This window comes from Equus caballus, chromosome 1 (genome assembly GCF_041296265.1).
Source record: "Equus caballus isolate H_3958 breed thoroughbred chromosome 1, TB-T2T, whole genome shotgun sequence".
In the NCBI taxonomy this organism is placed as follows: Eukaryota; Metazoa; Chordata; class Mammalia; order Perissodactyla; family Equidae; genus Equus; species Equus caballus.
In genome coordinates, this window is record NC_091684.1 from 146193394 (window position 1) to 146208845 (window position 15452).

The 15452-nt window shown below is 44.6% G+C and overlaps 1 long non-coding RNA gene across 1 annotated transcript; it reads left to right on the plus strand.

Moving 5' to 3' along the window:
* Window positions 1–6524: 6524 nt before the first annotated feature.
* Window positions 6525–15452, plus strand: LOC138917744 (uncharacterized). The gene is made up of 3 exons (XR_011426190.1): window positions 6525–6634; window positions 13214–13327; window positions 14261–15452. It is a non-coding gene; the product is annotated as an uncharacterized lncRNA (long non-coding RNA).

The following is a 15452-nucleotide window of genomic DNA, read 5'->3' on the forward strand; positions in this document are numbered from 1 at the left end:
TTCTGGGTGTTTATTTATTTATTTATTTTGCTATCGTGGATATTTCTGTCATAAATGTCTCTGCACACGTTGATGTGTGCATCTGTATTTTATTTATTTCCTTAGAAGAAATTCCAATATCATTGTATGAAAGGGCATGGAACATTTTATAACTTGTTAAACATGGCCAAGTTAATCTCAGAGAAGATTGAATCGATTTACAATGTCATCAGTAGTGTAGATTGGTCCAGGATATCGGTCTCCCAGGCCAAATTTGAGGGAATATAGGAAGACTAGCAATGTGGCATTGAGTTAGTTACTTAGCTTTCTGAAACTCAATTTCTTTAAACTGTAAAATGAAGATAATAATATAAGGTTGAAAATTAAGTGAGCGAATGCATAAACAGATACACAATATTTGCCTCCTGTGAAGTTGGTATTAAATTATAATTGCAGTTTAAAAAAATTGGATTATCATAGTGCTTTTAAAATAGCAGAAAAGGGTGTGGTGGAGGGTCTCTGCTGGGATGTAAATTGCCAGGGGAGGTGGGACACGGCTACTTTGGGGACAGGGGCAGAAGAAATCAGAGTCACATAGTAAGAACTGCCGGAGCTAGAACTGCTGGAATCAGACCTGTTGGGGAGGAGGAAATAACCTCATTTTCTGTGCACTTGATTCCCTAGCTACAAAGACTTATTTAAAATAATTGTGGGAGCCGATAGCTCATATGCGCCTTGAACTCAATCCCAGAAACATTTTACTTCAAAATGAGTATTTTCTATTTCCTAGAAAACCAAAAAAAGTCCTGAACGCAAATCCCCTTGGGTGATGATTTGACAAATTCCACAAAGGGGTGGGGGTGGGTGGGGATCTATAACCAGTTTAGAGGCACACTAAGAAAAACAGCTTGTCAGCTGCTCCATGTTCAAATACTATTTCTCAGGCTCGGGAGTGCCTGGGCCTGCACTGCCCAATATGGTGACCACTAGCCATATGTGGCTATTCAGCACTTGAAATGTGACACATCTAAAGGCATAGTGTGAAAAACATGTAAACTATCTCATCAATAATGTTTAAATATAATTACATGGTGGTATGGTAATATTTTGGATGTATTGGGTTAAATAAAGCATATTATTAAAATTAATTTTAACTGTTTCTTTTTCCTTTTTCAAATGTGGGTACTAGAAAATTTAAAATTACATATGAGGCTCACATTATATTTCTATTAGATAGCGCTGGTTCGGACCCCTACATCTGCCCAGAGCACTCCCAGCAGCCTTCTGTAACCACTTAGATCCTTTTGAATATGCATTGACAGCTCTGATTAGCTCTGAGCTTGGAATTCACAGCCTGGGAAGAAAGCCCGAAGTGTTCGCCTTAGACAAGGACCTGTGAAAACAGATTGGAAACTGCTAAGAAAAAAGCCTCTTGCCAGAACTCAGGACAAAACTTCACCTCGGTTGACACCAGTAAAATTCTAGAATTTCCCTGTATGTTTTTGTTAAAACGGACTATTAATGAAGCCAAAGGTCTGACACTGATAACTGAGAAAAAACATTTTTTTCTTTTTCTCTTGGTTTTTCAAGTCCAGAAAGACAAAGATATAATAAACTGATAATGTAGGCCTTCTAGAAAGAAGTAAAACAAAACTATTTAGATTAAAATTATGTCAGTGTGGATCCTCTGGGAAGCAGATACCGAGATGAGCCTAGACATGCAAGAGATTTATTGGGAGAAGTGTCTGCGAAGGAGAAAAGGGGAGGTGGCAGGAGATGGCATGGACAGCCTTCAGACCATAATGCAGGTCTGACACCTGTGAAAGGAGAGAGAGAAGGAAGAACTGGGGAGAAAAAGCCTGAGAGCAGTGCATTTCTGAGACAGTCTCCACCAGGCCAATAAGAGTCCTGGGGCTCAAAGGCTGCCTGTTGGAGGCAGCTTGTGTCAAGAAGGATGAGCCACCACTGTACCCCAACAGTTGTGCTCAGCCATTGGCCAGGAACAGCCTAGGGGAAATGTGGACTTGATGCCAACAGGGAGGTGGGTCCACAGAGCACTAACTGAGGCTATCAGGCCACCATGATCCCCCTGGGAGGTTGTCTTGAAGAACAGCTAAGTGGCACACTGCCACACTGCCACAGAGATATTGATCTTCTATACCACATATTGTGCTGATATGAAGGGAAATTTACAAGCCCAAGCGTTCTGTAGTTTTTTCTATACCACGTGTTTCAGTGAAGAAAAGTCCTGACAACTTCCTTTAGAAACAGGGCACTTCTGCATACTGATGTCCTAAGTCTGGACCCCAGATTCTATTAGTCTTGGCTCTGCCACACTCTAGATCCTTCACTTCTTGCAGCCTCAGTTTCTCCGTCTGTAACATTGTCGTGAATGATAATATCTACCTTGTGGGGTTGTTGTAATTATTAAAAGGGATAACATGGGAGGGAGCTCTTCACAAAGGTAAGATTGTTTGATCACTTCATTCATATACTGATGGTCCCACCTACTGGAAATCAAGTTCTGGATGCTAAAGACTTCTAAATACAGGTAACGTCATGTTGAATTTTTTCAGCTATTGGCAAAATTTGGTTTGAAAATTATTTCTGTCTATGAAAAGTCAGTTGAAATTCTAGTTGATCCCAGCTGATCCACTTCGATCAGGGATTTCTTGCAACTCTTTCATCGCAGAACACTTCCCCCAGATATTCCCAGGGAGGGATCCATTCCTCCACTCTGGTCTCTGCTCGAATGTCACCTCCCAGGCCTGTCCTCACTCCCTCATCCCCAACAGCAGCTCCATCACCTTTTGTCCCTTACATTGCTGTTTTCCCTTGTGGTGTATGTCAGTTCCTGACGTCATATTATAATGTTTAACTGTTAGTTTACCATTGTCTTCTAGAACATATACTTCACAGGGTCAGGAACTGTGTTTCATTCACTGTTATATCCACTGGATGCTGCCTGGCATATAGTAGGTAATTGACTTTTTGATTGGGTGAAATTTGCATGAGGTTTCCAAAGGGAATGAAATAACAAGTGAGGAATTTAGAAGAACAATAATACTTTTCTTGAATACCCTGGTCTACTTGAATGGAAGGGGAAGAGGAAGAGGCTGGCTGCAGAGCACAGGCGCCCCTGCATCTCACCTGGGACAGGTGCAACCTCCTCCTCAGTCACACCTCTCACCAGAATTGCTAGCAAAAAGCAAATGGACAGGTCTAGCATTTATCTTTTTTTCTTACTCAATTTCTCCAGGGGAGGTGGGCAAGATTTTTTTTAACTAATAGAAATCAGATGCGTAAAGAAAATTAAGAGCTCTGCCTAACCCGCCAAACGGACGTTCAGTCTTTGGAGGATGAAGATTGGCTATGTCTGTTGTTGGCTTGTACCTATAAGTCATGAGCAAAGACACAGCCATAGTCCAGAGAAGGGAAAACGCTTGCTTGCTTGCTCTGGGTCAGCCTAAAGGGCAAAAAGAGCATGTCAGAGTGGCTGACGCCAATCAGGGCTAGAAAGTCATCTCTATTGCTTGGGTCTGTCCAGCAGCAGAGGGACGGTGAGAGAGGGAGGATGACTTGTTCATCCTGAGAAGTGTTGAAGCTGATGGTGGTGTCCATCTGGCACGTGGTGGAGGGGGTTCTTGGACTGAGGGTAGCAGGGGCAGACTAGAGGAACTTTGTGGCCTCTTTTCATTTATTGAGTCCATGAGTTCGAGTCTCCCCTGAGCTAACAGACTGTTTAACCAGAAGGTCAATAGAGAGGAGAAGTGAAATGGGGTCATTTAGCAGCCAGATGGAATGCAATAAACTCTCACTGCTTGCTGTTGGGTGGCCAAGAAATAGTCTGCAGATCACCCTCATTTTGCACCTTGCTGTGAGTGACACATCACTCCAGAGAGAGAGGATGCTGAGCCCAGCTCCCCAAGGACTGCAGGGATCCCCGCAAGCTAGAAAGAGGCAATCTGCCGAACAGAGAACCCCATCTGAGAGAGGACCAAAGGACAAAGCTGAAATGCCAGCAAAGTCATCTCCCCTGAAAGGTTAGCACCTCTTGCCCATGTTCAAGGAGGAAAGTGTCAGCCTCCACTCACTCCGGAGCCTATAATACTGTGGTGAGTAGACAGAGCACAGGGCCGAGAGACAAAAGACCCAGGTTCTCATCCCAACTCTACCACTAACTCACTTTGTGACCTTGGTCAGATCAAGTTGCTTGACCTCTCTGGGCCTCAAATTCTTAATAGGAAGATTGAGTTAAATGATCTCTAAGGCTTTTTTTAACTTCTTTTTTCCTTCCAGTGCTAATGTTTTGTGAATACGTGTTTGGTTGGATCCAAGGAGGGCTTCTGGAGCTCTCTCTGAAAGGCAGTTTAGCATTTGGCACTGGGGGTAGGAAATAACACAGAGAAGCAGCCTTAAGACGTGGCAGACCTGTGGGTTGCCGGTCCTGTCTCCGTCCCAGGGCTCTGGGGTGGCCCTTTCATATCTAGGGGTAGCTGGCTCACAAAAGAAGGCAGAAGGCCTGGAGCTGCATGTGTTGTCAGCTGGTTCCCCTGCCTCCCGCCTCCACTGACCTCGAAGTGGTGAGTCACGCTTTGTCCCCAAAAGTGCCTGGCAGCAGGCTCCACAGAACTTCTTGAGCTTGTCAACACCCAGGATAGAATAAATCATCAGAGGCTCATTTATAGCCAAGAGTGAAAAATGAAGCCGCCAGGAGGTGCCAATTAGGGATGCAGATGGGAGGCGAGGGCTGGTTGAAGGGCAGGGCCATCTTCCCGGGGAGCCAATCCTGGGAAGGCTTCAGGCCTTGGACTTGCGGGCCTCAGCCTCACGGCGTCTAAGGAGCAGGGCTCTAAGAGGCCCGCAGCTGGAGGGAGGAACCAGGACAGACGCTCCCCACCCTTTCCCGCTTTGAAAATCACGTCCACCAGGAGAGCGATCTTAGCATCTTCTTGCTCCAGGAAATAGGTCCTTGCTATCTTGAATCATAAAATCACAGAGAGTTAGGAAGGAGACGCTGAATCCTCTGAGCCAGTGACTTTCCAGTCTTTTGTTCTGTCTTATTTTAGGAGCAGAAGGAAGAGGCAGGGGAGGATTTGCAGCCTGTGTGCTCCGCCTCCCTTCCTCTTTTCTCTCCTACTCTGGGCTGGACTCATTCTTCTCGAAGGTTCTTCCACTTCTACCATTCTGTACTTCATTACTAGATTTGAAAATAACATATTCCAATGGCGCTGGAGCATGTGTGCAAATTGCTGATATTTAAAAGATGAAACAACACCTTTTCAGTAAAAAGAAAAAAAATTTCCAGTTCTGTTACTTTTATTAGCTGTTGGATCCTGGTCAAGTTACTTAACTTCCTGCCTCTGCTTCCTCATCCGTAAATTGGAGAAAATAATAATATCTCCCTCAGAAGGTCTGTGGGAGGTTTAAATAAGATGAAAATGATCAGAGCTTGCTCCACACAGCACCTGTCAATAAACGCAGGCCATAGTGTGGCTAAGTAGAAACCAAAAGCTGGTGGGGCTTGAGCTGTCTTAGGGAGACAGTGGGAGCTGGGTGCTGTTTCAAAGTCTAGGTGTCTATTCTGTCCTCTCTTGGTCTCCTGAAGGGACAAGGTGAGTTCTGGACAGATCTCACAGGAACTAATGTTTCCTCTGGGCTTGCTTGTCTAGTCACTTCCTCTCACACCCTTATCTATACCCCAAATGAGGAGGGAGGGGTGAAGGCCTCAGAGAATGCACTAGGACCCGGAGAAGGAAGTACCAACTCATTCATTCATTCATGCATCCAACAAAGACTCTGCACCCCTCTGTGCCTGGCAGTGCACCAGGCCGGGGGGACTCAGAGGCCTCTGGGATTTGGGCCTTTCCTTCCACAGCCGTGGAGAGGGCCAGCATTCTTGGGACTCAGCTTCCCTCTGGACCCCACGCTTCTTCTCCCTTTCCCATCAATCAGGCTTGGGCCCTGTCATTCTAATTTGAAAATGAACTTATATCTGTGGGCCTCTTCCTCTTGGGAGCGCTAGTTGAAACCCCAGGAGTGGATGAGATTGTCAAAGGACAGTATATCCAGAGAGGAGAATTTACATCAGGATGAAATCTTGGGAAATATGTACATTTGGGGGTGAAAGGTATAGGAAAAAAAGGCCATGGAGGGGGCAGGCACTGGTGGATGGGGGTGTTGGGTAAAGGATGGCTTCCCAGTTGAGGCTGCTGGAAGGATGGGTAGCCTGTGAGCAGCACACAGAAGCCAGTACGTTTGCGATTCTAGGAGAAAGGGGTAGTCCCAGCAGGCAGTCAGCCTCCGGCTACAATCAGGGTAGCGGGCAGTGAGCAGGGGCCAGTGGGCAGCAATTCTCAGGCCCAGGTGATTCTCAGAAGTCCACTCTGGGCAGCACTGTCAGATTCAGGCTCCTGCCTCTGCCCAGATTCCAGTCCTTGCACTGAGGTGGGGACCTGCCCCAAACAAGGCAGTTTCTAGTCCCAAAGGGTTGGAACAGGGTAATGATTCCATTTCCTGCACAAGGCATTCAGTCAGGGCCAGCTGGCAGAGAAGGGGCTGGGCCTGCTGGTAGGGATCAGGTGGCCCCAGCTCAGTGGAGAACAGGTCTGGCGGAGCCCTGGAGCTGGTCCGGGTCTGATGTTTCCAAAGAAAGGTAACCATGAGGAAGTGGTCTGAGGTGGAAGTGATTAACTGGGCTGGTCTAGATTCCTGGGAAGGTTATGAACTCTGCCTTTAAGATGATCGCCGGCCAATCATAGATGGTCGTCTATATCTGTTATTCACCTGGTCCTCACCACGACCCCGGGCACTCGGAGGAGGAAGTCACATTTTCTCATTTTGCAGTCTCAGTCAGTGACTGGGACTTGCCCCAGGAGGCAGCAGTTGGCGAGGGGCCAGGACACACATCCAGGGCCGGCTCAGGTTCAGCTCCCCGCACCCTCTCCTGCCTTGTTTATTTTGGTGGAAGGAGGATGGTGGCTGGATTTCAGGTCCAAATCCCGGCTCTACCCCTTACTGACTTGTGTGGTCTTGGACCAATTGCTTAATCTCTCAGAGTCTCCTCTTCCTTGTTTATAAAATGGGCCAGTAGTGCCAACCTTTTCTATTCTTGACGTCAATTTGCCAGGAATTTCCCAGGGCTCAGTCCTAGGTTCTCTCCTTTTCTCAAAACAATCAGCTCCTCCAGCTTCTCATTCACCCACATCACACCTATCACTCAAGTGTAGACTGAAAGTCTGTGCTTTCATGTATCTCCAGCTTGAGACACGCTTATCAGCTCTGGATCTATATTTTCAACCTCCAATCCAACTTTCACATTTGGATCTTGCAGGCATCTTAAACTCAATATGTCCAACACGGAATTTCATCCTCTTCCCCAACCCAACCTCCTCCCTCCCCAGAGGCTGTCTTTTCTGATGTTCCCTAGCTCACTAAGTGACATCACTAGCCACTCAGCTGTTCATGTTAAGATCGGTCAGTTACCATTGATATTTTTCTTTTCTTCAACTTCCACACTTCATCACTTACCAAGTTCTATGGATCTGAACTCCTCAATATCACTGCAATCCACCCGTCTCTGTCTCTTCTGCTTTCTCAAGTCACCTCATCTCTAGTTAGGTCTAGTCAATCAGCCTCATCTCCCACCTGGACTGTGGCAACATCTTCCCAGGAGACATCACTGGATTCACTCTTGCACACTTCCCATTCATTCTTTCCACAAAAGTCAGAGCCATCTTTAAAAAAACTTGTTTCATTTATAACACAGAACATAAAATTTGCCATCTTAACCATTTTTAAGTACTGCATACATTTTAGTAATATTAAATGTATTCACATTGTTGTGAAATCTCCAGACCTTTTTCATCTTGCAAAATGGAAACTTTATACCATTAAATAACTTCCACTACTCCTTACCCCAGCCCTTGGCAACCATCATTCTACTTTCTGTCAGTATGAATTTGACTATTCTATTTACCTCATAAAAGGGGAATTAAACAATATTTATCTTTTCATGACTGGCTTATTTCACTTAGCATAATGTCCTTATGGTTCATGCATGTTGTGGCATGTGTTAGAATGTCCGTCCTTTTTAAGACAGAGTAATATTCCATTGTATGTATATATATATATGTATACCACATTTTTTTTATCCGTTTATCCGATGGGCACTTGGGTTGCTTTCACCTTTTGGCTATTGTGAATAGTGCCGCTATGGACATGGGTCTACAAATATTCCCTTGAGATGCTGCTTTCAATTCTTTTGAGTATCCAACCAGAAGTGGAATTGATAGATCATATGCTAGCTCTATGTTTAATTTTTTGAGGAACCGTCATACTGTTTTACATAGCAACTGCACCATTTTACAATCCCACCAACACTGCACAAAGCTTCCAAATTCCCCACCTCCTCACCAACACTTGTTAGTTTTCATTTTTTTGATAGTAGCCATAGTGAGTGTGAAGTGGTGTCTCATTGTGGTTTTGATTTGCATTTTTCTAATAATTAGTGATGTTGAGCATCTTTTCATATAGTCATTGGCCATTTGTATATTTTTCTGAGGAGAAATGTCTATTCAAGACATTTGCCCACTTGTAAGTTTGGGTTTTCTTTGTTGTTGAGTCATAAAAGTTTTCATATATCCTGGGTATTAACCTCTTATCGGACATACAATTTGCAAATATCTTCCCCCATTCTGCAGGTTGCCTGTTCACTCTGTTAATTGCACCCTTGATGTACTTCAGTGGGTTCTTACTACTCCCAAAGTAAATGGTCAAAATCCTACATAACTCAGCTCTAGCTTACCTCTCTAGTCTCACGGAGCACTATTTTGATTATTAGGCTGCAACCACTCGCCTTCTTTTAGTTCCTCTAAGACACTGAGCTCCTTTCCTATTCTGTTTGCTTTTCCGTTTGCCTGTGACCGGCCCTGATGGTCTGGTAGTGAAGATTCAGTGCTCTCACGGCTGTGGCCTGGGTTCATTTCTCAGTCAGGGAACCACGTCACCTGTCTGATTGTTGTCCTACTATGGCAGCTGTGTGTTGCTGTGATGCTGAAAGCTGTGCCCTCAGTATTTCAGATATCACCAGGGTCACCCATGGTGGACAGGTTTCAGCAGAACTTCCAGACTAGACAGACTAGGAAGAAGGACCTGGCCACCCACTTCTGAAAAATTCGGCCATGAAAATCCTATGAATAGCAGAGGAGCATTGTCTGATACAGCACTGGAAGGTGAGAGGATGGTGAGAAAAGACTGGGCAGGGTTCCACTCTGCGGTACACAGGGTCAGTTAGGAGAGTTAGAATCGACTCTATGGTACAAACAATAAATGTCAACCCTACATACAGAGAAAAGAGACATTGATTTTGATTTAATTTTTGTATTCGGTATGAAGTATAAACTAAAAATTTATTTATTTTATTTATATACAGATAATCGATTTTCCCAGCACAGTTTGTTAAAAAGCCTATCCTTTCTCCACTGCATTTCCTTTGTGTCTTTGTCAAAATCAGTTGTTCATATATGTGTGGGTTTATTCCTGAATTCTATCCTGTTCCAGGGACCTATTTGTCTATCATTATGTGTACTGCACCGTTTTGATTGCTATAGCTTCGTAATAATTTTTCAAATCAGGTAGCATTAGTCATTCAACTTTGCTCTTTTTCAGATTCCTTTTGGTTATTCTAGGTCCTTTAGAACCAGCTTGTTAATTTCTTTAAAGTGGTCATCTAGGATTTTTAACTGGGGCAGCTTTGAATTTTTCGATCAATTTGGGGGAAATTGACATCTTAAGTCCCTCTTTCCTGGTTTTATCATCCTCTCTGAATTCCTGGCCACAGCTCACATGGTGGCCCCACCTAGAATACACCACCCTGAGTTACTAGGCATAGGGACATTGACAAAGAGGGCAAAGGAAATGATTCTGACTACATGGATTTATGGTAAATGCAAGCTAACCCCCCCGCCTCCCTCCCCCCAAAATTAAAAGCCAACTAGGAGTAAATGTCTATCACAAATGTGGTAAAGAAGGAGTTAATAGCCTTAGTCTTCAAAGAGTTGCTACTTTGATAAGAAAAACACTAAACATCAATATAGGAAAGTGGGTAGGGGACACAAACGGACAGTTTACAATAAGGATGTAAAAAAAGCTTACAAATGTATGGGAAAATATTCAGCTTTACCAGTAATCACAGAAATACAAGTCACAATAAAATCCTATTTCCCTTGCATCAGGCGAGATTAAGACTATGACACTATTCAAGGCTGGGGAGGGTGTGGGGAGAAGAGGGCGGTTCCCACACTGTTCAGGAAAGCAATTTGGCAATAGGTTCTAAAGAGCCTTAAAATATTCATACTCTTTACCCAGTAGTTCCTCTTCCAGGAATCTTCTACAGAAATAATCAGAAATGCAGACAAAGATGTATGGGCACAGATGTTAATCACAGTGTTATTTATTATTGCATAAGCAACCTAAATGCCCAGTCCTGTGGAAGTGTGTGAATTATAGTGCATTCAAACAATGCAATAGAAGGCAGTAACTTAAAAATGATATTGACCGCGATGTTTTAATGACATGGGAAAATGTTTTTTTATGTACATTTTTAAAAAACTGAAATTGCATATTAAGTTTGATCTCAGCTATATAAACTTTGCAGGAAAAAAAGGCCATAACATAATGAAAAAAGTGTTAGTAAATTATCTTTTGTTGGTGTGGTTTTGGGTGATGGTCATTGTCTTATTTATACATTTTTAAGGTAAAATTTACATACACTAAAATGCACAAATCTTAACTGTACAATTTTGACAATAAACATACCCACACATCTCACGCTCCATCACAATATAGAACACCTCCATCTCTCTAGGAAGTTCCTTTGTGACCCTTTCCAGTCACTATCCTTCCTGCAAAAGGCAACTTCTATTTTCATTTTCCTCTCCTCAGGCGTGTTTTGCTTGTTCTAGAATCTCATATAAATAGACTCATAAAGTATACTCTTCTGTGTCCAGCTTCTTTTGGTCAGCATTGTGTCTGTGAGTTTTATGTCTATTTTAATTTTCTAAATTTCGCATGTTGCACCTGCCCTATTCCAAGAATTTTAAGAAACCGTTTATTAAAAGCAGAGTTCTCATTCTTCGTCGGCCCACATTTGGTCTGCGTCCACTCATGTGAGGCCCCATCTGTCCAACTCTTTGCCCGCTGGTCCCATTGACCTCCCTTTGCGAAGCTTCTGTGCAGCTTGGAAGCTGTGCTGCTCGTTCTGACACCTCTCTGTCTCCTCTTATTAAATGTCCTTGTAGGGGAACAGCTCTGGAGGGCACCCTGAAAACCCTGCACGTAGCCACATAGGCCGTTCAGGCAAGGCTTGAACTACAGCTGATCTGCGTCTCAGCAGAAAAGGGAGGGGCGCTCATGAGGAGGTGCTATGAGGGCACATCTCGTTCGCTTCTCTGTTTACGAGGAGGCTGTCATGAGCCAGCTTCTCATCTCCTCCTGGGAGGTGTGGGAGGTGTCCACAGCAGTCCTCAGGATGCGGCTGCAGGATGCTGGCTCCTCAGCAACAGGTGTCCCATTTTTTGCGTTTCCGGTATTTGGCTTTCTTTTTGTTTTGGTCTTACCCACACATGGGCCACAGGGAGCTGCACCTTTGGTTGCTCATCCTTTCACTGTCCAGGTAAGTAAGACACTGAATCTAAAAAGAGTTGGTTGTTTCTTTACCAGCCGAATCTTCAATTAGGCCTTGGTCTTGCCTTGTGTTTGACAGTTTCAAGTACATGTCATTATCAATTGCTGTAACAAAGTACCACAAACCCAGGGGCTTAAACAACAGAAATTTATGGTTTCCCAGTTCTGGAGGCTGGAAGTCGGCAGGGTTAGCTCCTTCCGAGGGGTGTGAAGGAAGGATCTGTTCAGGTCGCTCTCCTTGGCTTGTACACGGCCTTCTCCCTCTGTCTCTTCATGTGGCATTCTCCCTGTGTGTGTGTCTGTGTCCAAACTAATCCCATCCAAATAAACCTTTTTTAAAAGGACACCAGTCATATTGGATCAGGGCCCACGCTAATGACCTCATCCTAACTAATTACATCCACTACAATCCTGTTTCCAAAAAAGGTCACATTCTGAGTCCTGGGGGTTAGACTTTATCTTATGAATTTGAGGGGGTGACACAATTCAACCCTTAACAACATCTTTGTCCCTAGCTAGAATGTAAACTCCTGGGCCGGGAGGGCCTCTGTATGTACTTGGCGGGTACATGGTAGGTAACAGAGAGAAGAGAGTGAACTAAATGAGGAGTGGTCAGGAGGGGCCTGCAGGAGGACCTGCAGGAGGTAAGGGGTGGTCTTACTCTGGTGATATTCCCTCAGCCTTGTCAGTGACCCTGAACTGGCAGCACTCAAGAAGATGAAGATGGATGTGAGTTGTAAACCAGACTGCCGGCTTACTAATTTACTAGTTTACAAGGATGTTCTTTTTAGGAACAGGAAGACTCCTTTCTCCCACTCATGGTACTCATTGCCTTCTCAGGGGCTGGGTTCCTGGGATGCCACACAGGTCACCCCAGCTTTCTGCAAGAGCCTCAGGTGAGGGCCAAGGGAGGCTCCTTGAGGGAGTGTTCACCCAGGTCCTGGGGAAGCCTGAGGAGAAACTCAGAGATGGTATCACCCATTCCCCTGATGTTACAGGTGAGGAAACTGAGGCCAAGAGGCTGAGTGAGTCACTCTTGGTGATAGAGTGACAAAGCTGAGACAAGAACCCAGGTGACTTCCTGTTGAGTACTTTGACCCCATGAAGCATTTCAGTCAGCAGTCCATCTTCTCTCGGACTCTCTGTCCTCAGTGCAATGTAGGAAACGCTTTTGTTCTCCTGCCGCACAGAGTGCCACCTTGAAGCCATGGATGCCCACAGCCCGGGAGGAGGAGAGCAGTCTTAAGGAGCTGGTCAAAGAGGAATGTCCCAAACATCTTGTTCTTCAGCAGACTCTCCTTGCCCTAGACCTGAGAGGATTTCCTACCACTGTTCACGTTCAAGCACAGAATTTATTTATGGCCCTTGCACACCTAGTGCCAGATTCCAATCTAGAGGCTGGGACTGGCTACATCTATACTCAGCACCACCCCTTATGCTTTGTTTAAGATTTTAAAAAAATAAAATCAATGTACATGTCCATAAATAGAGTGTAAGCTCCTTTCAGGGCCTTGCCCTTCATCTTTGCATTCGGATTCCTCTCCTCCAGTTCCTGGGTTGTATAGATGCTCAACAAGGAGATAGATAAACAGGCCAAGTGAGTTTATGGGAGAAGCCCTTACCTGCAGAGGTGCTGGGATGCAAATGAGAGGAGTCAGAATTGGTGAGTCCATTTCTTTTCCCTTCTACCAAAGTCTGCTCTCAGGTGTACTTTTGGAATGCCTTTCTGCCTCTCCTGCCCTGCCCTCCCCTCAGCTTCCAGATAGTGGGCCTTGAAAGAGGGCTTTTCTTTAGGGAAGAGTGTTCATACTCCCAAAGGGTTGTCAGGTTTTTTTTCCTCTGTTGAGGAATATCAGGAGTTTCATTTTAAATTTTATTTTAAATCACCATGCCAAGCCAGCCCATAAAAAGAAGCAGCAGGAGAGGAAGTGAAGAAATGAAACCCAATCAAATCTTCAATGTGAAAAACTAAGCCGAGTTTTCCTTACTGGAATGCCAAGGCAGACACCATCAAAAATGGTGCCCTTTGAAAGAGCTCATTGTGCATCTGGGAATTCCCAGTGGAAATTTCAGGGAATCAGAGGCTTCTGGGAAATGCATGATTCATAGGAAAGGGATCCACCATTTTCTTGCTGAAGGACAATTCTATAAAGTCATGACATAATCTCCAGGTCATAGGTTAGTCTCACACTTTTCAAGACCCAGCAGATATTAACGGCCACTCTCCTGGGCCTCCAACTCTTGATTTGAGCCTTTAAGGAACATTTGTGCTCTATCCAGGACTGCACCTAGCATGTGTCTCTACCATACTCTCTTCTTTTATAGAATCTGAAGACAGAGTTGGAATAAACAGTGGGGATCATCTGAACCCATCCATCTGTAGTATCATTTCACATACTACCTCCCCATGAGGTCTTTCCTAACTCAGCAGCCAAACTAATTACTCCTTGGTCTGAGCTCCCATGCACCGTGCACAAGCATGAGTTACAGCTTTTCCCAGAGTGCATTGTAATTATTTGTTTGCACGTCTGTGTCCTGGGTCGTGGGCTCCTGAGAGCCAACATTGTGTCTTACTCAGGCTTGGTTTCCATCCTAGCTCCCAGCAGAGTTCCTGGCAAATGATAGCTGTTCAACCAATGTTTGTTAAATGAATAAAGAAGGGCCCACTTTCTACAGCCAATAAAGCTGGGGATGCACCGAGAGATGAGGTGCCGTGGGTAAGGGAAAGATCTTTATCACTACTTACTTTTTCTGCAGTTATTTATGAAAGAGATTGTCCTTGCATGTTGCATGATCATCCAATTTAATGTGGTTTACTCTGTTTGGTTAATGATGGAAAGCTGCGCTCGTTCCCCTGCTCTTTGCCCCCAAAGGGACAGGAATTTCTTGCTCAAACCTCGGACTTGTTTGGGCTGATTTTTGTATTACAGGAAAATGTAGTTGGGTGGGAAGTATGAGATCATTTCCTGATTTTTTTTTTCTTTCTTAGTATCTCTTGTTCCCTGGACGGCCCAAGGAATTCACCTGCCTGCGTACTTGCTACATTTGGGCACAAAACATGTTTAGACCTCAAAGTCCTGAGCTGTCTCTTGCAAAAACTGAGCAAAGGTCCCATGTTCGCTCTTGGCATTTCAAGTCAGTGTTAGCATAGTGAACAGGTGGGGTAAGTGTTTTCAGCTTTATGTAACTTATGCCCAGAAAACTGTCTGCCCCTCATTTTCTTTTTGACTTTGCCCACATGTACTAAGGTATTGTGAAAAGGGAACTGAGCATTGAAACTGCCTGGGATGATTTTCAAGATATTTAACAACGTTTCTGGCAGACCGTTCCAACTCTGGAGGTTGGGGGGACCAGGGAACCTGGACAAGGATGGGGAGTAACAGGGGAGGACAGGGACTTGAGTTGGCAGTCGGACACCAACCGATATAAAATTAGTTCAAAATTTATACAATTTGAATGACCACACGGATATGTCCCAGCGGAAGATCTGCCCCGAGAATAAGAAAGAACTGGGGCAATGAACACCTCCACCAACTGCTCTCTGACAGCGGTTCCCAGATCTCCGTGGAGTAGACTCCTCAGAGGATCTTTTAAAAATGTCAGACTTTGGGCTACATGTCCAGGGTGGGACCCAGTGTCTTTGAAGCTGCCAGGTGATTCCGAGGTGCACACAGTTGAGAACCCCGCTCTATGGCATTAAGTTATTTTGACTTTCGAGCATTGGTTTCCTTCTCTGTAAACAGTGGAACAACAATGTTGGGAAACTCGAATACACATGGTGCCTGACA